The 25316-nt window shown below is 44.1% G+C and overlaps 1 long non-coding RNA gene and 1 pseudogene across 8 annotated transcripts in view; both read left to right on the top strand.

The window, feature by feature from the left end:
• Positions 1 to 25316, top strand: part of LOC103226043 (uncharacterized) — a 47418-nt gene that overhangs the window by 15812 nt on the left and 6290 nt on the right. For 2 of the 8 annotated variants that reach the window (XR_012090194.1, XR_012090189.1), the window contains 8 exons: positions 193 to 251; positions 1373 to 1857; positions 7490 to 7650; positions 10704 to 10768; positions 17325 to 17440; positions 19275 to 19372; positions 19766 to 19906; positions 20776 to 20840. This is a non-coding gene — a long non-coding RNA (uncharacterized lncRNA). Of the gene's footprint in view, positions 1 to 192; positions 252 to 1372; positions 1858 to 7489; positions 7726 to 8581; positions 8638 to 10703; positions 10769 to 17324; positions 17441 to 18701; positions 19373 to 19689; positions 19918 to 20775; positions 20841 to 25316 lie in introns of all 8 variants that reach the window. The other 6 variants (XR_012090190.1, XR_012090192.1, XR_012090195.1 and 3 more) reach the window with 6 other exon arrangements.
• Positions 8417 to 8516, top strand: LOC119620651 (U6 spliceosomal RNA; annotated as a pseudogene).

Raw genomic sequence — 25316 nt, 5'->3', positions numbered from 1 at the left:
CGAACTCCTGATCTCAAGATCTGCCTACCTCGGCCTCCCAAAGTGCTGGGATTACAGGTGTGAGCCCCTGTGCCCAGTCTGTCTTTTCTTCTCACACCCACCCTTGGTGATGAAATGTTAAATATGTACTAGTGGATATTACTTTGCTGAATATTGCCTAGTGAATATTAAGTATTTATTCTTACCTTTCAGAGATGAACTTATGAATTCAACAGGTGAAGATTTACAACTTGATAAATCAGCTTTGTGAGGTAGGTCTTCAGTCTTTAGTCAGGTTAGAAGATTATGTGAAGTAACGTTTAACATTAATTTCTTTTAATGGTAGCTTTCACATGAAATAATATGCCTCTAAGCATTAATTATGTGCCAGGACAGGAAAATTCATGTTTTCAAAATTCTCATACTCTCTAGAACAGACTCATTTTCTTTTTATTAACCCATTTTTAAATACGTGTAAATACTACATTTTGGGTAGACAAAACTGAAAGAACAATATTTGTCCTACTTTTGAGATGCAAGATTAATGTGGCATAATGCATGGAACAGGTTATTATTGAAGTCTACACCAGTCAACTGAACAAGCATTCATCAAATGTCCATGATACTCAGGACATAAGAAGTTTTTTTTACTAGTATGGAGCCGTGCATATTATCTTTTAATTAGATGATTTAGTTAGATATGTTTTTAAAGAAATAGAAATATAATTGATTTTCTTATTTTGGCTCTGGAGTGGAGTGGGGACGAAACAGAATGGAATCACACTGTTAGCAATTATTAAAATGGAAGGATTGCAGCAAGATCATATCCCTAGTCTCCCCATAGCAAATGTCATGTGCTAGCTGTTTTGTGTGTGTGTGTGTGTGTGTGTTTTTTTTTTTAAGATGGAATTTTATTCTGTCGCCCATGCTGGAGTGCAGTGGTGTGATCTCAGCTCATGGCAAGCTCACCTCCTGGGTCCAAGCAATTCTCCCTGCCTTAGCCTCCTGAGTAGCTGGGATTACAGGCCCCTGCCACCACGCCTGCCTAATTTTTGTATTTGTAGTAGCGTTGGGGTTTCACCGTGTTGACCAGGCTGGCCTCGAACTCCTGACCTCAGGAGATTCACCCGCCTCAGCCTCCCAAAGTTCTGGGATTATGGGTGTGAGTCTCTGCACTTGGATTTAATGGGATATTTCACTGCAGACTTTGATAAACAGAATATTAGCATTTATGGTGTTCTTTTTATTTTACTCATACTATTTTTCTTTGGACTCAATTACAATAACAATTAAAGATCAAAGTATAAAAGTTAAAGACCAATACAGATTTAATAATTATTCTTTTTTACATATTATGTTTAAATGACATCCTTTTTTCTTTTTGTTCTTATAGCTCCAACTGTAAAAGCCAATGGTCCGGGGATGATCCCACACTGTTTTTTCCAGTCTCATGTTGAAGATTTTTATGTAGAAGTTCTTCCCAAAGGAATTTTTTTTTTTTGAGACAGAGTTTTCACTCTTGTCACCCAGGCTGGAGTGCAGTGGTGCGACCTTGGCTCACTGCAACCTCTGCCTCCTGGGTTCAAGTGATTCTTCTGCCTTAGCCTCCCGAGTTGCTGGGATTACAGGTGCCCAGCACCATGCCAGGCTAATTTTTGTATTTTTAGTGGAGGTGGGGTTTCGCCATGTTGGCCAGGCCGGTCTCGAACTCCTGACCTCAGGTGATCTTCCTGCCTCAGCCTCCCAAAATGCTGGGATTAGAGGCGTGAACCCATGCCCGGCCAGAAATGTTTTTTTTAAGAAGACTGTCTACTAGTGGAGTTCCTGGCCTGAGAGGATATTACTTTCCAAGGAAAGGATTTCTTTCATTATTTAAGGGTAAGTTTCCTGGATTCTTACTGGACTCTTAATCTCTGTTCTGAGTAATCCATCTTTTTTATTGTTGACCAATAGTCATTCACCACTAGGGTTGTATTTAATGAAATCTGAGTTACTTTATAGCTTTTTTTTTTTCTTTTGAGACCGAGTTTTGCTCTCATTGCCCTGGCTTGAGGGCAATGGTGTGATCTCAGGTCATCACATTCTCTGCCTTCTGGGTTCAAGCTGTTCTCCTGCTCGGCCTCCTGAGTAGCTGGGTTTACAGGCATGCGCCACCATGTCAGCTAATTTTTTGTATTTTTAGTAGAGATGGTGTTTTACCAGGTTGACCAAGCTGATCTCAAATTCCTGACCTTGGGTGATCCACCCGCCTCATCCTCCCAAAGTGCTAGGATTACGGCACTTTAATCCTAGCACCGTGCCCGGCCTGGGCCTGCTTCTTTCATTCTCTTTTTCTTTTTTTTTTTCATTAGCAGTTTAAAATTGGTGAGTTATTCAGACACAAGCAAAAGAATATTAGCCCAGCTTTGGAAATAGGTGTGAGCCCATGTATGATTTTCCTAGTTTCTCCTCCCCCTTCGCTTTTTGCTCTTTTGTTAGTATGTTAATTGTTTTCTCTCTCTCAATCTTTTTTCCCCATTTCTTTGGCAGACATTTTTACTTGTCTTGGAAGAGTAGGCGAAGAACTGTTTTTAGGACTCTTTGAAAGGGTACAATATGGATGACAGTCTTGGCTAATGGTAACCAGATCCAGGGAGCCCGGGTCAGTGTGAGCTGGAATCTGTTCAAATTAGCAAAGCACTGGTACTCAGTGGCAGGAATACAAGTGACCGCAAATTGTTCAACCCATCTGGAAAGGGATACAGACATCATCCTCAGAATCTGTGGGGAATACACATAGCCCGTAAGACACATTCCTGTTTGACCCTATAAAGATTCTTTGAAGAATAATACCCTTAGCAATTTTCTAGCCAGCTTGCCTGCTTATTTATCTTTGAGGACAACATGCCTCGTGGAGCTCCACAGGCCCCAGAGGATTCTGCATTTGAAAGTGCTGAAGCTGAGAGACTGGGTCTTGGTGGACCCCAAGAGGTCTGCTTTTCCTCTACTCATTGTTCCTTTTTTTCCCCCGCAACTGGCATTGCTGTTTAAATGGGTTGTTCTTTGCCATTTAAGTTGTTTGGTAGTGGTATGTCAGGATTTGGGTTTTCTGAATATTTTCCCAGCTGGTGACATGAGTGGTGGTTAGGGAGGAGCTGTTTTAGGGCTGTTCTGGAGCTGTTGAGTTAGGTGTATGGATACTCACAGCTCGTCTGTTGAGGAGAATGCTGTTCTCATTGTGCTGCCTTTGGTGACGCTGTGTGTGGCCCTTTAGATGTGGGTGGAGGTGAGTTGGGGCACTTAATGAGATCTGTTTTAGGTGCTTTTGATAAAGTAGCCTGCACTACAGGATTCACTGTGTGACTTTTTTCCTTAACCTGCGTGTATTTCTCTGCTAGCCTTTGCTGTCTTTCTTATGCCTTTGATTTTCCCAGCACCTCTTGGTTGAATTTACATAAGTGCTCTGCTGTGGTTTAAGTGTGTCCCCCAAAGTTTATGTGCTGGAAACTCAATCCTCAATGCAACAGTTGGGATGTGGGGCCTAATAAGAGAGCCCTCATGAATGAGTTAATGTTGTTATTATGGTAATAGATAAGTAATCACAGAGTGGTCTTATTATAAAAGAGAGTTCAGCCCCCTTTGCCCTCTTGCTGTCTTGCACTCTCTTGTCCTTCTGCCTTCTGTCATGGGATGATGCAGCCAGAAGATCCCTACTAGATGCAGGCCCCTCAACCTTAGATTTCATAGCATCCAGAACTATAAGAAATAAAATTTCTTCCTTTCCCCTTTTCCTTTCCTTTCTGTTCCATTCCTTTCCGTTCCCTTCGCTTCCCTTCCCTTCCCTTCCCTTCCCTTCCCTTCCCTTCCCTGTTCTTCCATTCTCTTCCCTTCCCCTCCCTTCCTCTCTCTCCCCCTCCCTCCTTCCTTCCCTTCCTCCTTCCCTCTTTCCCTTCCCTCTCTTCCTTCCCTTCCCTTCTTTCCCTTCCTCCCCTTCCCCTCCCTCCCTCCCTCCCTCCCTCCCTCCCTCCCTCCCTCCCTTCCTTCCTTCCTTCCTTCCTTCCTTCCTTCCTTCCTTCCTTCCTTCTTTCTCGTAAATTATGCAGTCTGTGGCATTCTTTTATAGCAGCATGAAATGGACAAAGACCAACTCCATTTTCAAGAGCAAGCCCTTTTGAAGTTTCTGAGCGAATTATGACTACAAAGGAAGTTCTGTAGGTAGCCTCAGATCCACCACCTAGGAAGCATGCTACCAAGCAGTCCTAGTATCTAGGATTCAGTCAAGTGCTGGGCAACATGATACCTCTGCAATTTAGCACCTCCCTATGTACCTCCAGTTGGCTCAGCCCATCAGGGCCAAAACTACCCCTCATATCCTAGTGTCTCTTGTAGGCAGAAGCCTTGCCTAAACCTTAAGCTGCTTGGCTCACATTCTGTCTTGTGCTTTTTTTGTAGGGGGTTCAAACATACACAAAAGAAATAGGATGAACCTCCGTGTACCCAACCCTCCAATTAAGCAGTTACCTCCATTTTTCCAGATTTGTTTCATCTACTTTAATCTTCCTAAAAATTTATGTTTGTAAGGGAAAAACTGAATAAATAGCTAATTCTCCATGCTACCTCTCATTTTAAGTCACTTTTCAGAGTAGTAAGTTAGTGACCTAGTAACCTTCCCTCTAGTGACCAATAGTTTTTTTTTTCTGAATACCATCATGAACTCATAGATTATTGTTTGCATTTGATGTATTTCAGGTCATTGCAGTCTTTATTGTTTTGGATGCTTACATTGTCTCATCAAGGTTAATAATTATCTCTTCAAGTTGACTCTCCTGTCTTTTTGATGTGATCCTGTTGGACTTTGATGACTTCCTTGCTTTCTGGCAAAAAAGATGTTCCAGGATCAATATACTGTACCATACATGGAGTCAGCCATTTCTCTAGGGGGCCTTGATTCCTTTTAGTAGAGAACACAGTTTGGGGTCTTGGACTGAATGACTTTTGTGAACCTCCTCTTCAGAGACTACAGCCTGCATCCCTGCATATAGCCCATTTGGAGCTCTCGCTGGGCACCAGCAGATCTCCTGAAACTGCTATATAGTTCTGCCTCACTCTTACAAAGATTCACCTCTTGAGAGTTTTGTGCTGTGTCCCCAGATATAGTCTTTCTGGTTCTGAAGCTTTTGTTTCAGTCCCCCTGAATTCCACCAGCCCTATGCATACCATACCTTGGATTGCTAACCCACCCCCAGTGGAGCCTCTTTGGTTAGAATAGTTGCCACACCCCGTGCCTAGTACTCTAGTAAACAAGGATCTACCTGGGCTTAGGTTAACTTTTGCTCCTTTGGGCCCTGTGTTCTACCAGCATTTCATTTATCTGAAACTCCCCCCTCACCTCCAGACCTTATCTGTTCTTTAATGGTTTACTGCTGCTTCCTGGGTTCTCCAGAACCCAGTTCAGGAGTTTCTGTTTTAGTTTGAGATCTTACAGGCCTGTCTCATCAGGTTGATGTCAGCCCAGCTAGGATTAGGCAGAATTGGGTGGGGATTGTAGTGCATTTTTGGCCCAGCATGTACCTGTCTGACTAATTATCTGTCTTTTCTTTCCTGTTGCAATTCATGGGCCTTAGCATCTTCTGAATGGTGTTTAGTAGGTCATTCTGTTGATTTCCTGCTAGGGAGTAGCATACTCTGGCTCTGCACCATTGGCCAAGGGACTTAAGGATAGATGACAGGCTGCAGTTTTGTTAAATGGAACAATATGAAGAGATGGCATTTTGGCAGCAGGGCCTATTTGAATGGTTGGTCCTTTGTCCCTGTGTTGATATAGGCAGATCCTTGACGGGAATTTGGAATGATCCCAAATATTGTAGATCACTGGTACATCAAGTTATCCTCAAGGCTGTCTTTCTAACAGTCTTGAATGATATTTTGTGAATCTTTGGAGATTCTCTGTGTAGGATTTAATCATTTAGTTTTTTTAGTCGAGCCTGTTTAGTTTCTTTGCAAAGAAATAAGAAATCTGAAAGAGATGGCAGGCATTAGGGAAAAAAGCCAGGATCCTTGTTCCCCACCCTCTACTTAGGTTCTGGAACTGTACTCATAGGTGAGTAGTGAGGAGCTGGGCCCAAGCACATTAATCCTAGATGTAGCTCTGCTTTGCGCTCGCTCCAGTACTTGTATCAAATTCACTTCAAGTCACCCAGAGTAATATGTAGAGGAGTCATTCAGGAGCATGCTTATACTTCATTATATCAAATGGGAGATCCTGTAATTTATAGCCTATTATTTCTGGAGTCTGGAGATGGCTCTGCATAAGCTTTGCTGAAGCAGATTTTATTACATTAGAAGAGAACCTAGCTGGCTGCATCCTACACTGGAAGCTTTTAGATGCTAATAAGGAGGTCACAGAAGGTAAAGGTCACAGAATGACTCTGGAATCCATTCCCTGCCAAGAAAGAATAATGACGCTTTAGGTTGGCCTCTTTTCGTTTCCCTTTGATTTTGAGTAATAAATTATCTCCTCACTTCCCAGCTGAACAGTTTGGGAGTCTCTATTCCCTAGAAAGACTCTGGTCACATACCCATCAGATTAAATTAGGTGATAAGTCTTTGACCTTAATGAATGTTGAAGGATTTCAAAGGGCTAATGGAAATTCTTCTAGAAGCAATTGCAACCTCCGCCTTCTGGGTTCAAGCGATTTTCCTGCCTCAGCCTCCCCAGTAGCTGGGATTATAGGCGTCCACCACCACGCCCAGCTAATTTTTGTAGTTTTAGTAGAGGCGGGGTTTCACCATGTTGGCCAGGTTTGACCTCAGATGATCCATCCACCTCGGCCTCTCAAAGTGCTGAGATTACAGGCGTGAGCCACCGCGCCTGGTTAAACTCCAGTTTTTCATGTTCCCTGCATAGGTCAGGGTCTTAGGGAGTGATTCATTCTAGCAGAACTCCCTGGATTTTAAGGCAGGTGTTCCATTTATTAATTGACAAAGGAGGCATATTTCTCCCCTGGTAACCTAAAGATTTAGGTTGTTTTCCCAGGGACTCTGTTTTCACTGTGAGGGTTCTTGGAAACTAAGCAGAGGATGAGGAAAAGGCTGTGAACAAGCTTGCTGGTCTCTCCCTGTCCTATAAAAGAGCATACTTCTTCTGTAACCAGAAGACCCTTTTGATTAGTCAAGGCTGGGCAGACTGAGATGAGGGTGTGTGTGTGTGTGTTGAGACAGGGTCTCACTCTGTCACCCAGGCTGGAGTTCTGTGGTGAGATCAGAGCTCACTGCAGCTTCTACTTCCTGGGCTCAAGCGATCCTCCTATTTCAGCCTCCAGAGTAGCGTGGAATATAGGAATGTTACCACACCCAGCTCATTTCCTAATGTTTTGTAGAGATGAGGGTTCACTGTGTTGCCCAGGCTGGTCTTGAACTCCTGGCCTCACGGGATCCTCCTGCCTTTGTCTCCCAGTGGCTGGCATTATAGGTATGAGCCACCTCACCTGACCTGCAATGATTTTTCAACAATATACTTTCTCTTTTACAGAGCCACTTAAGCTAAAGATACCCTTGAGAACAAGTACTGTCCTGTGGTTTCATGGCCTTTCTTCCATTTGTGGTTCTTGCCAAGTGGAATTTCAATGACATCTTATCAAGATGGATAAACCCAAGTTTCCCAGTGCTGGAATAGAGAAAATGGATGGACAAGTAAGTCCCACTCAGCACCTATAGCCCAGGCATGGGGACCTCAACACACCTGAGCCTCAGACATCACCTTTCATTGTGAGTAGCTCTGAGATGACACTTCTGGTTGGTAAATGCCTACTGGCAATAGTTTATATAACAGCAAGTTAAGGAATAAATAGTCACCAAAACGTTTTCTGTCCCCAGCTCCAGCATTAATTGGATTAGATAGTTATTTTCTGAAAAATTTTCCTATGTCGCAGTCCTGACCATATCTTCAAGTGAACAGAAAAATTCTATTAAAAAGTGAACCTTCTGTCTCACTCTGTTGCCCAGACTGGACTGCAGTAGTGCAATTATGGCTCACTGCAGCCTCAACCTCCTGGGTTCAAGCAGTCCTCCTGCCTCAACCTCACAGGTAGCTGGGACTACAGGTGCTTGTCACCACACCTCACTAATTTTCCTATTTTTAAAATATTTGGATTCCACAGGACCGACTTCAAAAAATTGAGTACACATGGATTTTGGTATACACAGAAATGGGGTAGCTGGAACTAATCCCCCCATATACCAAGGGACAAATTGTATCTGTTTTTACAATTCTCCTGTAGGATACATTATGTTCCATGACAATGGTAATTTTTAATGACAATTTTTAATTGAGTGAAATTACCATAAAAATAATAATTTGCTGAGCTGTTACTAGGTGCCTATAAGTACCATAGATTTTTTAAATTCCCCATATCTCTTCCTTATTTCACTTAACCACTCTATCTTAAATTACTCATGCTTGCTTCAGTGGCACATGTACTTAAGTTGGAACAATAGAGAGTTTGGCATGGCCTCTGTGAAAGAATGACATGCAAATTTGTGAAGCATTCCATATTTTTTAAAAAATGAGAAAAAAATTACTCCCAGATTTTCACTGTGTTTGTGCATATCACCTTTTGTTTAGGTTGAATTATATCCAAAGATGATATTTCCGGAAGTGAGATTACTGTGAGTGACAGGGTATGCGCATTCTTATTACCCTTGATGTAAATTGCCAAGCTTTCAGGCATGGTGGCTGTCAGCCTATAATTCCAGCACTTTGGGAGGCTGAGGTGGGAGGATTGCTTGAGACCAGGAGTTGGAGAAGGCAGTATAATGAGTAACTGTCTGTATTATTTAAAAAAAATTTCCCAGCCTCCAGCCTGGGCAACAGAGCGAGACTCCATCTCAAAAAAAAAAAAAAAAAAAAAAATCCAAGCTTTATCCTGGAAGGTTTATATACAATTTAAATGCCACTGATAGTACAAGAAAATGGCCATTTCACTGCACTTTCACTGGCACAGATATCATAATTTAACAAGTTCCTTTCTGTGTGATAAATAAAAGACTTCATATTACTGTCACTTTTTTTTTTTTTTTTTTGAGACACAGTCTCGCTCTGTCGCCTAGGCTCTAGTGCAGTGGTATGATCTTGGTTCACTGCAACCTCTGCCTCCCAGGTTCAAGCATTTCTGCCTCAGCCTTCTGAGTAGCTGAGATTACAGGCATACACCACCACACCTGGCTAATTTTTGTATTTTTAGTAGAGATGGGGTTTCAATGTATTGATCAGGCTGGTCGCAAACTCCTGACCTCGTGATCTACCCGCCTCGGCCTCCCAAAGTGCTGGATTACAGGTGTGAGCCACGTACCCGGGCTATTTGTCACACATTTTATCTTTCCTTGTGTTAGCTTCTTAGCTTTATTTCTTTATTGTCCTTTTTTTTTTTCTTTTTTTGAGGTGAAGTCTCACTCTGTCTCCCAGGCTTGAGTGTAGTGGCACAGTCTCAACTCACTGCAGTCTTGACCTCCTGGTCCCAGGTGATTCTTCTACCTCAGTAGTTGGGTTTATGGGCATATGCCACTATGCCTGGCCAATTTTTTTTTAATTTTTAGTAGAGATGAGGTCTTGCTTTGTTTCTTAGGCTGGTCTGGGACTCCTGGCCTCAAGCGATCCCCCCACCACCCCCTCCCAAAATACTAGTATTATAAGCGTGAGCCACCATGCCTGGGCTGTCCATGTCTTTTCCAGTTATTTATGGAATTAATTTGTCTTTTACTAATGCATTGATCTGTTTAATCTTTTATTAAATTATAAAAATAGTAAATACTTTTAAATAAATAAGTGAAAAATTTCCTTCAGTCTTTAGACCCATAATCTTATCTCAGGAAATAATTGCTATTGAGAAAATGGGCCATATGCTTCAAGATACATACATGGTAATTGAACATCACTTCACATTTTCATATTTCGTGGACATTTGTGCCAATACCTGTTGATGTATCTTAATCCTTTTCATGGTTGCATAATATTTTGTTATATAGATGTATCACAGTTTACTCATCAGCTGCTGTAGGCATTTAGGCTCCTTCTAATATTTGCTTTGAGTTCTTTATATAATTAAAAATTAACCCCCTCAGCCAGGTGTGAGGTCACACCTGTGTGGTGTTACAGGCAGGTCACACCTGTAATCCCAGCACTTTGGAAGGTTGAGGTGGGAGAACTGCCTGAGAGTGGGAGATCACCACCAGCCTGGTCAACATAGTGACACTTTGTCTGTACTAAAAATTAAAAAAATGTTGAGCTACACATTGCACTGTACACCTGTAGTCCCAGCTACTGGGGAGGCTAAGACTGGAGGATCACTTGAGCCAGAAGGTTGAGGCTGCAGTAAGCTATGATCACACCACTGCACTTTAGCTTTGGTAAGAGCAAGACTGTTTCTTAAATAAAATAAAAATTAGATGGCAATATTGCTCCAGCCCTGGAGGTTGAGGCTTCAGTTAACTGTGATTGCACCACTGCAGTCCAGCCTAAGCGATACAGCAAGACCCTTTTTCTAAAAATAAAATAAAATAAAAAGTAACCTTCGATTATATTTCCCAGTAACACCTTCCCTCCTACGTTTCTGCTGGAAGCCCTTGCATTTTGTTTGTTTTTCACATACCATTTAAAACTTTTAAGTACTGATGTCTGTCTGTGTCATCCCTCTTTTTTCTTTTCTTTTCTTTTTTTTTTTTAAAGAATGTCTTTTTGTCACTTCCAGCTGGATCTACCATGAAAGACTTCTGAATCCAGGAAGAGAGACTGACTGGGCAACATGTTATTCAGGTACAAAAAGACTTGGACTATAACTCAGAAATGATCAAATAATAGTGCATGCATCAAGTGCAATGGGAAGCTCTTCTGGAGGGTGAGAGAAGCTTCCAGTTAAGGTGTCATTGAAGCCAGGTCCTGAAAGATGAGGAAGAGTTGTATGAGAGTGGGGAGGGAAGAGGGAGGTGGAGGGATGAGGAATGGGCTGGGATGGGATGGAGTGAGCAGCCCAGGCAGGGAAACCAGCACTGTACAGACCTGGACAATGAAGATGGCACATTTTGTTCAGGGAATGGTGAATTAAGTGTGGCAGGAATGCTTTGTAGAGACAGTAATTTGCTTGTGTGGAATTTTGCCCGAGACCTCATTACAGTTTCTAAGTTTTTGTGTTATCATGCATCACTGTCCTTGTCAAACAGTATGATGATCACAATAACATCAAGCATAGTATTTCATTAATTCTCACAAAAACAGGTAGGTGCCACAGTTTTCCCCATTTTATGCACGAAATGATGAAGACTTGGGGTTAATGAGCGATTTGCCCAAGCTCACCTGGATACTAAGACTGAGTCAAATGTTAGGTCTGGTCTGACTTTAATGCTTGCCTTGTTCATGAACACCATCCATTGTCTCTCCTATGCAGTTAAGCAGGTAGACAGGTGAGAGAAGAACTCATGTTTTTCTCTACTCACACACTTCTAACCAAATGTATGTGTGGAGTTTCTACACCAATTCTCCAACTCTCTGGATGCCAACTGTGTATTCCACAATTCCATTCCAACACTACCTGGGGTTAGTGCAGACCTCACAGGTTAGGGGCTCAGTCCCACGAGACCACCCTCACTTCAGATGCCAATTGCAAGTCCTAGGTTGTCACCTGTATTTCTACCAACCAGTTAGAAATCAGGGTTTCCGATGACTCTCTTCTTGAGTTTAGTTATTTGCTAGAACAACTCACAGAACTTAGAAAAACAGGTTTTTCCTTTTCTTTCTTTCTTTTTTTTTTTTTTTTTAAAGACAGGGCCTCGCTCTATTGTCCAGGCTGGCATGCAGTGGTGCAGTTGTAGCTCATTGAAGCCTCAACCTCCAGGGCTCAAGTGATTCTCCTGCCTCAGCCTCTCAAGTAGCTGGAATTACAGGGTTCCCACCACCACATCTGGCTAATTTCTTTTATTTTTTGTATAGATGGGATCTTGTTATGTTGCCCAAGCTGGTCTCAAATTCCTAGACTCAAGTGATTTCCCCCCACCTCTGCCTCCCAAAGTGCTAGGATTATAGGCATGAGCCACCTCATCTGGCCAGCTTATTTTCTGTTACTGGCTCAATGTAAAGGCTCCATCTCAGGAGCAGCCAGTGAAAGAGGTGCACAGGGCAAGGTAAGTGGGGAGAGGCACAGAGCTTCCATGCCCTCTGTTGGGCACGCTACCCTCCCAGCACCTCCTTGTGTTCAGCAACACAGAAGTTCTCCAAACCCTGTTGTTTGGGTTATTATGGAGGCATGATTGATTGACCATTGGTAGCTAAGTCAATCTCCAGTCCCTTTTGCCTCCTGGAGTTCGGCAGGTGAGGCTGAAAGTTCCAAGCCTCAAGAAATGTGGTTGGGGCTGGGCGCAGTGGCTCATGCCTGTAATCCTAGCCCTTTGGGAGGCCGAGGCGTGCGGATCACTTGAGGTCAGGATTTTGAAACCAGCCTGACCAACATGGTGAAACCCCATCTCTACTAAAAATACAAAAATTAGCTGGGCGTTGTGGCACATCCCTATAATTCCAGCTACTCAGGAGGCCGAGGTAGGAGAATTGCTTGAACCTGGGAGGCGGAGGTTGCAGTGAGCTGAGATTGTGCCATTGCACTCCAGCCTGGGCTACAAGAGCCAAACTCCGTTTAAAAAAAAAAATGTGGTTGGTTCCTCTGGCAGCCAGCCCTCCTCCTGAAGCAGTCTGGGAGCTTGCAGCCACTGTGTCAGCTCAACAGCATCCCACATGCGTTCTTACCATGCTGCAGATCTGAAAGACCTTAGAGGCCCTTGTGTCAGGAAACTGGGACTAAGACTGAATATTAAAACAGAAAATGCTCCTATTACCTCCGTCACTAAGGACTTTATAAGAGCTTTAAAAGTTCTATGCCAGGAACCAAGGGCAGAGACCAAATGTATATTTCTTTTCTTATATTTGAGACAGAGTCTCGCTCTGCCACTGAGGCTGGAGTGCAGTGATGTGATCATAGCTCACTGCAGCTTTGACCTCCTAGACTAAAGCGATCCTCCACCTTAGCCTCTCCAGTAGCTGGAGCTACAGGCGTGCATCACCATGTCCAGCTGATTTTAATTTTAATTTTATAAAGGCGGGGTCTTCCTATGTTCCCCAGGCTGGTCTCGAACTCTTGGCCTCAAGCGTTCCTTTCTCTTTGGCCTCCCAAAGTGTTGGGATTACAGATGGGAGCCCCCATGCCCAGCAATCACAAGGATCTTTATAAGAGAAAGAAGTAATTTTTTTAAAAAGAACCCTACTGCCTTTCCCAATCCTACCAAGTAAAGGATGCTGGATAAAAAAAAATCCTAAGTCAGGCCAGGGGCAGTGGCTCACACGTATAGTTCCAACAGTTTGAGAGGCAGAGATGGGAGTATGTTTTAAGGCCATGAGTTTGAGAGCAGCCTGGGCAACATAGTAAGACCTCCTCTCTACAAAAATAAAAGAAAGAAATTTAATAAAATAAAATAAATATAGCCAGGCATGGTGGTGTATACCTACTCAGGAGGCTGAGGTGGGCAGATCTCTTGAGGCTAGGAGTTTGAGGCCAGCTTGGGCCACATATTAAGACTTCTCTCTAAAAAAAAATTAATAATAATTTTAAAAAGCCTGACATGGTGGTACTTGCCTGTATTTCCAGGTATTGGGGCAGCTGAAGCAGGAGCATCTCTTGAGCCCAGTTGGTCAAGGCTGCAGTGAGCTATGATTATACCACTGCACTCCATCCTGGGTGACACAGTGGGACCCTGTCTCAAAATACAAGTACAAATGAAATGAAATCCCAAGTCAGACCAGTCCCTTCTAGGCTATGTAGGCCTTGCAACCACATAGCTGCATGATCGGGTTTGTGTGGCTGCGGATGAGGAGACCCCTGCCCGATTGTTGTTGGCTTTATAATCAGTTTATTTTTCAGTATAGTAATCAAATATATTTCATCATACTTGATGGTCTCAGATATGCGTGGGTTTTGGAATTCCCCTTGGAACAGGTTGTAACATCTTATTTGCTCCATCATTCCATAATTTTTAAAATCTGATCATTGTTTACTAAGATCGGAATTGATATTAGACTACCTAGTCAGTTTTGATTATTGAGAAAATGAAATTGTGTTTTTTGCACTTTATCCAAGATTGGTATCATATTGGGTAAATGTAATCAATACTTGAACAAATGCAAAATTAGAGCTTTATCATGAAAAACGATGTCATTCTTGAAGAAGATGCCATTTCTTTTTTTCTTTTTTTTTGTTAAAGATAGAGTCTTGCTCTTATCGCCCAGGCTGGAGTGCAGTGGTGCAGTTTTAGCTCACTGTAACCCTTGCCTTCTGGGTTCAACCAGTTCAACTGCCTCAGCCTCCCGAGTAGCCGGGATTATGGGTGCCGCCACCACACCCAGCTAATTTTTGTATTTTTAGTAGAGACACAGTTTCACCATGTTGGCCAGGCTCATCTTGGACTCCTGACCTCAGGTGATCTGCCTGCCTCAGCCTCCCAAAGTGCAGGGATTACAGACGTGAGCCACCAGGCCCGGCCTCCATTTCTTTTTCGTAGTCTTTAATAAACAGCTGGTATTGTTGCAGACTTGCTATTTAGGCACTTAGGAATTTTTCACTAGAAGGCATGTAAAGAAAGACCATGGGCATTTGTAATGAATTTAGCATTCATTCTTTGCCTAACTGTCCCCAGAGCTGTAACTTTACTAATGAATTCTTTAGAAACCACTTAGCTAGCAACGGAGCCTAACCAGCCACTCACCCTCCTTATTCAGTGCTCTTTTGTTCTTGTCTGTTTCTCCTCCAACTTGGCTACACTCACAAAGTGATACAAACTTGCATTTGTTTTCCTTCCTTTTTAGAGACAGGGTCTTGCTCTGTTGCTCGGGCTGCAGTACAATGACATGGTCATAGTTCACTGTAGCCTCAAACTCCTGGACTCAAGCAGTTCTCCCACTTCAGTCTCCCAAATAGCTGGGACTACAGGCATGTGCCACCATGCCCAGCTAATTTTTTCATTTTTTATCCTAGAGATGGGATCTTGCCAGGTTGCTCAGACTAGGCTCAATTCTCCTGACCTCAAGTGATCCTCCTGACTCAGCCTCCCAAAGTGCTGGGATTACAGGCAGGCATGACTACCTGTGCTATTATTTTAAATAATAGCTTTATTAAAATATTATTCACATGCCATTCACTTTATTTATTGAAATCTGCAATTCAGTAGGTTTTAGAATACTCAGAGAGCTGTGCATCGATCACCACAGTCACGTTTAGAATCTTTTATTACCCTATAGAGAAATCTATACTCCTTAGCCACTACCTCCTACTCCCCCCACCTGCCTTGGCCCCCAGCCTTAGGAAACCATTGATTCATTTTTTTGTCACTATAGATTTGCCTAATCTGGACAAATAGAATTGTACAATATGTGATCTTTTGTGGCTTTTTTTCCCTCTTAGCACAATGTTTTCAAAGTTCCTTTATGTCATAGTGTGTATCATTATTTCATCGTCCTATTGCTGAGTGATACTCCGTGGTAGAGACACGCTGCATTTTGTTTATCTGTTCATCAGTTGGTGGACATTTGGGTTGTCTTCATGTTTTGGCCATTATGAATAATGCTGCTGTGAAGATTGTTGTACAGTATATATTTGTGTGGATATATATTTTTATTTCTCTGGGATATGTGCCTAGGAGTGAAGTTGTTGCATTATATGATGACTGTACATTTTGAGAAACTGCCAGACTGTTTTCTTAAGTGGCTACACCAGTTGGGTGTGATGGCTCACACCTGTAATCCCAGCTACTCAGGAGGCGCCGATGGGAGGAATTGAGCCCATGAATTCAAGACCAGCCTGGGCAAGATAGTGAAACCCTGTCTTGATTTAAAAACAAACAAACAAACAAAAAAAACATCCAATTGAAATGACAGGAAAAGAAATACCCAAAGTGTTTACACGATTTTATGTTCCCACCAGTAATGTATGTGGATTCCAATTCCTCCACATCTTCACTGACATTATTGTTTTTTTAGATAGGGGCTGCTCTGTCTCTTAGGCTGCAGCCCAATGACACCATCACAGTTCACTACACCCTTGACCTCCCAGGCACAAGTGATTCCCTGATCTCAATGCCTGGCTAATTTTTATATTTTTTTGGAGTGATCGGATTTTACCGTGTTGCCCAGGCTAGTCTCATACTCCTGGCCTTGAGTGATCTACCCACCTCAGCCTCCCAAAGTTCTGGAATTACAGGCTGAGCCACCATGCCTGGCCTTCACCAACATTTGTCATTATGTTTTGTTTTTTCTTTTATACCTTAAAGCAGTATAAGAACAAGTGTCTTCAATTATAGGAAACAATATAATCCCAGGGCATTGGGAGGCTAAGACAGGAAGATGTGTTGATGCCAGGAGTTTGTTTTCTGTTTTTTTTTTCAGACAGAGTCTCACTCTGTGGCCCAGAGTGGAGTGCAGTGGTGCGATCTTGGCCCACTGCAACCTCCGCCTCCCAGGTTCAAGTGATTCTCCTGACTCAGCCTCCCAAGTAGCTGAGACTACAGGTACATGCCACTACTGCCCGGCTAATTTTGTATTTTTAGTAGAGTCAGAGTTTCACCATGTTGGCCAGGCTGGTCTCAAACTCCTGACTTCAGGTGATTTGCCTGCCTCAGCCTCCCAAAGTGCTGGGATTACAAGCATGAGCCCCCATGCCCAGCCTGATGCCAGGAGTTTTAGACCAGCCTGGGCAACCTAGCAAGACCTTGTCTCTACAGAATATTTAAAAATTAGCCAAATGTGGTGGTGCCTGCCTATAGTCTCTCTCTCTCTGTCTTTTTTTTTTTTTTAATTTAACTTTTTGAGACATGGTCTGTCTTTGTCTGAAACTCCTGGGATCAAGTGATCAGTCCTCCCACCTCATCCTACCAAGTAGTAGGGACCACAGGTGCATGCCACCGAGGTCTTGCTATGTTGCCCAGGCTGATCTTGAGCTCCTGGCCTCAAGCAATCCTCTCACCTTGGCCTCCCACAGTACAAGGATTACAGGTATGAGCCACCATGCCTGGCCCCTACCCTGCCTGTTGAGAACCAAAAGAAGGATCCAAATTCTCCTTAGCTCAACTCGAGCCATTTCCTGATTGCATCATCAGCAAGGAGCTGGTTATTGGGCTGTCCAGACCTCCCAAGTGGCACAGAAATGAGGTGAGGGAGTTTTCCTGCTCCTCCACTCTGTGAGGAGTTGGAAGATGATGTTTACTCGTTTGCAGAGAGAGATGCCTTGTAGGCACCTTAGAATGGAGGGGACCCTGATTCCAATGTCGTTTTTTTTGTTTAGAAACAGGACCTTGCCTTGTCACTCAGGATGGAGTTCAGTGGTCCAGTCACGGCTCACTGTAGCTTCAAACTCAAGCAATCCTGCCACATCAGCCTTCCCAGTAGCTGGGACCACAGGTGAGCACCATGACACTCAGTGAATTTTGTTGTGATTTTTTTGTAGAGATGGGGCCTCAACTGTGTTGCCAGGGCTGACCTTGAACTCCTGCACTCAAGGGATTTTCCTGCCTTGGCCTCCCAAAGTATTGGTATTACAGGCATGAGTCATTGTGCCCACTGTCTCTGGTTCTTAACCTTCTGCCTCCCTCTTCCACTTTTAAAGAATGCTTGTAATTACATGGACTCTTCTAGATATTCCAGGATAATCTTGTTTTAAGGTCAGCTGATTTTCAACCTTAATTTTATCTGCACTCTTAATTCCCCCTTCCTACGTAATTGTGCTGTGTAACATAGGACATGAACAATTGGTGGGGGTGGGGGTTATTACTTTGGCTACCACAGTAACTTTTTTGTGCCAGGTACTGAGCTAAGCACTGGTGAATTAAGCATGAATAACACACTCTCTCTAATCTACATCCATTCATGGGAGGAGCACCTCACCTGCCATGCTCCTGAGAATCTGGGGAGTCAAGGAAGCCTTCCGTGAGGAGGTGATGCCAAAGTGGACAAGTAACAGAGGAGCCGAAGCTAGCCAAGAAGAGAGTAGAGGTTTAAGGGGAAGCATATTATAAGCAGAGGGTATCACCCACTTCAGAGACTCCCAGAGGAGAAAGATGAGGCTCAGTTGGACTCCATAGCAGGTGAAATGGAGAGGGGCAAGCAGTGAGGCTGCCTTGCAAGGCAGGGCAGAGCAGGGGCTGTTAAGGAGTCTGGACTTAATCCCCGAGGCAAGGAGAAGTGATGTAAATGGGGGAGTAACGTGATGAGATTCATGGATTAGAGACATGGCTCAGGCTGCTATAGAGAAGGCACCAGGGGGAGCAGATGGCTCAGTGAGTGTGCAGGAGACCTCTCACTGAGTTTAGGAAGAAGTTTTTAAAATAGAAGAAGTTTGAGTAATTTAAATGATGGTGGGTAGGAGCTAAAAGTGGGGGATAGGTTAAAGATACAGGAAAGTGGGAGGAAGAACTGACAAGTGAGTTTCCTGAGAGGGCAGGAGAAGAGGAGATTCCCATAGGGGGATTAACACTTTCTTTTCTTTTTCTAAGACAGGGTCTTACTCTGTCACCTAGGCTGGAGTTCAGTGGCATGATCTTGGCTCACTGTAGTGTAGACTTCCCAGGCTCAAGGGATCCTCCCACCCCAGACTCCCAAGTAGCTGGAACTACAGGTGTGCACCACCACCACACCTGGCTAATATTGTTCTTTTTTTTGGTAGACACAGCGTCTCACTATGTTGCTCTGACTGGTCTCCAACTCCTGGCCTCAAGCGATCCTGCTGCCTAGGCTTCCGAAATTGCTGGGATTACAGGCATGAGCCATAATGCCTGACCTCTGCTAGTTCTGTATTCTCTAGAGATGTCTTTACTTTGTGCTAGTGTGTCCCTCATTATGCTGATCCTCTGTTAAAATTAATACCTTTTTTTCTTTTGAGATGGGGTTTCACTCTTGTTGCCCAGGCTGGAGTGCAATGGTGCTATCTCGACTCACCGCAACCTCCGCCTGCCGGGTTCAAGTGATTCTCCTGCCTCAGCCTCCTGAGTAACTGGGATGACAGCCATGTGCCACCATGCCCAGCTAATTTTGTATTTTTGGTAGAGACGAGGTTTCTCCACATTTGTCAGGCTGGTCTCGAACTCCTGACCTCACGTGATCCGCCTGCCTTGGCCTCCCAAAGTGCTGGGATTACAGGCATGAGCCATTTCGCCTGGCCAAAATTAATACTTTTTATATTAAATTTACATATATGTATTTTTTTCTTTTTGATGTCGGGTCTCACGCTGTCACCCAGGCTGGAGTGCAGTGGCACAACCTCTGCTCATCGCAGCCTCCACCTGCCAAGCTCAAGCAATTCTCCTGCCTCAGCCTCCCACGTTGCTGGGATTACAGGTAAGTGCCACCACACAGCTAATTTTTGTGTTTTTTGTAGAGATGGGATTTCGCCATGTTTCCCATACTGGTCTCAAACTCCTGAGCTCAAGGCAATCCACCCACCTTGGCCTCCCAAAGTGCTGAGATTACAGGTGTGATCCACCTTGCTCATTCTACTTTAAACTTTTGAGTTGTTTGTGTCTCCTGATTGGACTCCTACAAATACAGAATTGATGCTAGGAAGGGTACCAGGAGATAGACCCACACAGATAGGATTTGGGAATAGGTTTGGTTATCCAAGGAGCAGTGCTGAACTCCTTCCTAATGGGATATAGGATGCTGGTGATTTCCAGGAAGTGACCTCACAATGACTCAAGCTACCACTTACTGTTGATTGTGGTGAAATGCCAGGTGAAGCGTATGCCCTGCGAGCTTAGGGGTGCTACAGTTGACCACTGCCGCACTAAAGATGACTCTGAAGAATGGCATGGGATGGATCCTTTCGAATGCACTTGAGCAGCGGTCTCCAACCACAGGGCCATAGAACCGGAGGTGAGCAGCAGGCAAGTGAGGGGAAACTTCATCTGTATTTCTAGCCCCTCCTATGACTTGTATGACCACCTGAGCTCCATGTCCTGTCAGATGAGCAGCAGCTTTCGATTCTCATAGAAGCACGAACCCTGTTGTGAAGCGTGCATGTGAGGGATCTAGGTTGTGCACTCCTTATGAGAATCTAGTGCCTGATGTTCTATCACTATCTCCCATCATCCTAGATGGACAGTGTCGTTGCAGGAAAACAAGCTCAGAGATCCCACTGAGTCTACATTATAGTGAGTTGTAGAATTATTTCATTATATATTACAATGTAGTAATAATAGAAATAAAGTGCACAGTATATGTAATGCATTTGAATCATCCTGAAATTATTCCCTCCACTCCCAGTCTGTGGAAAAATTGTCTTCCACACATTCATTCTGTTTTTTGGTAGAGACAGGGTCTTAATATATTGCTCAGGCTGATCTCAAATTCCTGGCCTCAAGTAATATACCTCTCGGCCTCCCAAAGTGCTGAGATTACAGGCATAAGCCACCACCCTCAACCAAGATTTATTTCTTAAACCAAATAAAAATTAAGTGAGATTACTTGAGCCCAGGTGGTCGAGGCTGCAGCGAGCCCTAATTGCACCACTGCACTCCAGCCTAGGTGACAGAAAATAAAAAATAAAATAAAAATAATGTCTCAAAAAATAAAATAAAATACAAATTAACCCTTTATGACATTCCCAGTAACTTTCCCTCCTAAGTGTTCCCCACAAGTCTTTGAATTTTGTTTAATTTTCACATACCATTTAAGACGTTTAAGAACTTCCGTCTATCTGTGTCATCCTTTATTTCAAAAGAATGTCTTTTTGTCACTTCCAGCTGGATCTACCATGAAAGACTTCTGAATCCAGGAAGAGAGACTGACTGGGCAACATGTTATTCAGGTACAAAAAGACTTGGACTGTAACTCAAAAATCAAATAATAGTGCATGCATCAAGTGCAGTGGGAAGCTCTTTTGGACAGTGAGAGAAGCTTCCAATTAAGTTGACCCTTGAAGCCAAGTCCTGAAAGATGAGGAAGAGTTGTATGAGAGTGGGGAGGGAAGCGGGGAGGTGGAGGGATGAAGAATGGGCTGGGATGGGATGAAGTGTGCTGCTCAGGCAGGAAAACCAGCACTGTACAGACCTGGACAATGAAGATGGCACATTTTGTTCAGGGAATGGTGAATTAAGTGTGGCAGGAATGCTTTGTAGAGACAGTACTCTGCTTGTATGGAATTTTGCCTGAGAGACCTGACTACAGTTTCTAATTTTTTGATGTTATCATCCATCACAGTCCTTGTCAGATAGTTTGGAATAGGTATAATGATCACAGTAACACCAAACATAGTATTTCAGTAATTCTCACAGAATCACAGGTAGGTGCCACAGTTATCCCCATTTTATGAATGAAGTGATGAAGATGTAGGAATAATGAGTGATTTGCTCAAGCTCACCTGGATATTAAGACTGAGTCAAATGTTGGGTCTGGTCGGACTTGAATGCTTGCTTTGTTCATGAGCACCATGTATTGCCTCTCCTATGCAGTTAAGGAGGTAGACAGGTGACAGAAAAGCCCGTGTTTGTCTCTACTCACACACTTCCAACTGAATGTATGTATGGAGTTTCTACACCAAATTCTCCAATGCTCTGGATATTAACTGGGTATCCCATGATTTTACTCTGATACTACCTGGACTTAGCACAGACTCCACAAGTTAGGGGCTCAGTCCCACGAGACTGTCCTCACTTCAGATGCCAGTGGCAAGTCCTAGGTTGTCACCTGTACTTTTGACCAACCTGTTACAAATCAGGGGTTCCCATAACTCTCTTCTTGGGTTTAATAATTTGCTAGAACAGTTTCCAGAACTCAGAGAAACAGTTTATTTTCTTTTTTTCTGAGAGAGACGGTCTTATTTTGTTGCCCAGGCTGGTGTGCTATATTTCTTTTCTTTCTTTTTTGAGACAGAATCTCCCTGTGTCATCCAGGCTGGGGTGCGATGATGTATCATAGCTTATTATAGCTTCGACCTCCTGAGATCAAGCGATCCTCCCACCTAAGCCTCCGAAGTAGCTGGGACTACACATGCATGTCACCCATGCCCAACTCATTTTTGTAGTCGGAGTTTCACCATGTTGGCCAGGTTGGCCATGTTGGCCAGATGGGGTCTTGTTGTGTTGCCCAGGCTGGCCACAAATTCCTGGGCTCAAGTGATGCTCCCACCTCATCCTTGTAGAGATGGGATTTAGTTTATGTCGCCCAGGCAGATCCCAAACTCCTGGGCTAAATCGATTGTCTCACCTCAGCTTATCAAGTAGCTGGGACTACAGGCACACACCACCATGTCGGGCTAATACTTATTTATTTTTTTTTCTAGAGGTGGGTCTCACTATGTTGTTCATGCTAGTTTCAAACTTCGGGCCTCAAGTGTTCCTCCTGCCTTGACCTCCCAAAGTGTTGGGATTATGGGTGGGAGCCACCATGCCCAGCAATTGCAGGGTCTTTGTAAGAGGGTAGGAGATTCAGAAGTGGAGCAGGAGATGTGGTGATGGAAGCAGAGGTAAGAGAGGGAGATTTGAAGATGCTTCACTTCTGGCTTTGAAGATGGAGTCAGGGGCCATGATCCAAGGAATGGGAGTGGCTTCTGGAAGGTGAAAAAGCCAAGGGAACACTTCAGAGTCTCCAGAAGGAATGCAGCCCTGCTGACACCTTGACTTTAGCCTTAATAGAACTAGTTTGTGTTTCTGGCCCCCAGAACTGTAAGATGGTACATTTGTGGTGTTTTAAGCCACTGAATGTAGAAAACTGCAAACTACATTGCAGCAGCAAGAAGAAATGAACATGAAGCCAGGCATGATGACTCATGCCAGTAACCCCAGCACTTTAGTAATTTAGGCAGGAGGACTACTTGAGGCCAGGAGTTCAAGACCAGCCTGGGCAACATAGTAAGACCCTGTCTCTACAAAAAATGAAAAAATTGGCCAGGCATAGTGGCTCACGCCTGTAATTCAGCACTTTGGGAGACCGAAGTGGGCAGATCACCTGAGGTCAGGAGTTCGAGAGCAGCCTGGCCACATTGCGAAACCCTGTCTCTACTAAAAATACACAAATTAGCTGGGCATGGTGGCACCCACCTGTAATCCCAGCTACTTGGGAGGCTGAGGCAGGAGAATCACGTGAATCTGGGAGGTGGAGGTGGCAGTGAGCCGGGATTCCGCCATTGCACTCCAGCCTGGGCAAGAAGAGTGAAACTCTGTCTCAAAATAAAATAAAATAAAATACTAAAAAAATGAGCCAGGCATGATGGCATGAACCTGTAGTCCCAGCTACTCGGGAGGCTGAGGTGGGAGGATTGCTTGAGCGTGGAAATTTGAGGTTGCGGTGAGCTGTGATTGTGTCAGTGCACTCCAACCTTGGTGACAGTGAGATCTTGATAAAAAGAAGGCAGAAAGTAAAGAAGAAATGAGCATGATGGGCATGGGGACAGATGGCAATGTTAAATATTATGGTCAGGGGTGGCCTTCTAAATGAAAATTGAGCAAAGACTTGAAGGAGGGGAAGGAGCTGGCCAAGGTGCTGAGGGAAGAGGATTGTAGGCAGAAACAACAGAATAAAGCGTCCGAGGTGTGTCTGAGGCTCTGGAAGGAGGCCAGTGAAGCAGAAGGAGAGAGGGAGAGAATTAGGGGAAGGGGCCAGGGATTTGCTGGGTGGGGATCAGTACAGATCATGTAAGCCCTGGGAGGTTATTGCTGGGGCTTTGGCTTTGACTCTGACTCAGATGGGCACTGCAGTAGGGTTCTAAGCAGAGAGGCGACATGATCTGTCTTCCGGTTTAAAAGCATTCTCTGGCTGCTGAGTTGAGAAGGACTGTGGGAAGATTTGGGTAGAAGCATGGGGGCCAAGTTATGGCAACATCCAGGTGGGAGATGAATTTGGTCCTGACCAGGGTCATGGTGGTGTTGAGAGGTGGTCAGAGGGGAGAAGTAGGGGAGGAGGCCAGGGAGTTGCTGGGTGGGGATCTGTAGTGTGTGTTGAAGACAGTCAACAGGATTTCCTGACAGACTGGATGTGAGAGAAGGCAGAGGTCAAGGTTGAGTTTGATTCTTACTGAATTGTTAAGTAATTAAAAAAAACACTACTGCCTTTCCCAATCCTAGCAAGTACGGGATGCTAGATTAAAGAAATCTCTTCAAGTTCATTGCAGTGGCTCATGTCTGTAGTCCCAGCTGTTTGGGAAGCAGAGATGGGAGTATCTTTTAAGGGCAGGAGTTCAAGACCAGCCTGGGCAACACAGCAAGATCTGCTCTTTACAAAAATATTTTTCAAAATTAAATACATGTAGCTAGGCATGGTGATGTGTACTTGTAGTTTCAGCTACTCAGGAGGCTGAGGTGGGCAGATCTCTTGAGGTCAGGAGTTTGAGGCCAGCTTGGGCAACATAACAAGACCCTCACTCTACAAAAAAATTTAAAAAATAGCCAGGCATGGTGGCCCTCAACTGTAGTACCAGCTGCTGGGGAGCTGAGGCAGGAAGATGGCTTGAAGCCAGGAGGTTGAGGCTGCAGTGAGCTGTAATTGCACAGCTGCACTCTAGTCTGGGTGACAGAGCAGAACCTGTCTCACAGTACAAATAAAATGATGAAATTTCAAGTCAGAGCCTTTGAGCTCTGCAACCCTTGCAAACCGTGAGCCGTATGGTAGGGTTTGCGTTGCTGGGAATGAGGAGACCCCTGCCCAGTGTTGTTGCCTGACTAATCAGTGTTTTAAGCATTTATTCATCAGGGTGGGCGCAGTGGCTCACGCTTGTAATCCCAGCACTTCAGGAGACCCAGGCGGGTGGATCACCTGAGGTCAGGAGTTCAAGACCAGCCTTGCCAACATGGCTACACCCTGTCTCTACTGACAAAATACAATAATTAGCCAGGCATGGTAGTGGGCGCCTGTAATCCCAGCTACTTGGGAGGCTGAGGTAGGAGAAACGCTTGAGCCCGGGAGGCGGAGGTTGCAGTGAGCTGAGATTACGCCACTTCACTCCAGCCTGGGCGAAAGAGCGAGTATTATATCAACATGTAATGGTTTTATTATTAATATGTAATGAATGTTAAATATTTTAAGAATCTTGTATCAACCTGTAATGATTTTATTAATATGTGATGAATATTTTTAAAATTTTGTCTTATTTTCTTTTTTTTTTTTTTTTTTTTTTTTTTTTGAGACGGAGTCTGGCTCTGTCGCCCAGGCTGGAGTGCAGTGGCCGGATCTCAGCTCACTGCAAGCTCCGCCTCCTGGGTTTACGCCATTCTCCTGCCTCAGCCTCCCGAGTAGCTGGGACTACAGGCGCCGCCACCACGCCCGGCTAGTTTTTTGTATTTTTTTAGTA

The sequence above is a fragment of the Chlorocebus sabaeus genome, chromosome 21 (assembly GCF_047675955.1).
Source record: "Chlorocebus sabaeus isolate Y175 chromosome 21, mChlSab1.0.hap1, whole genome shotgun sequence".
Classification (NCBI taxonomy): domain Eukaryota; kingdom Metazoa; phylum Chordata; class Mammalia; order Primates; family Cercopithecidae; genus Chlorocebus; species Chlorocebus sabaeus.
The sequence above is the reverse complement of the archived record's forward strand: the minus strand, read 5'-3'. Positions and strand labels throughout refer to the sequence as shown.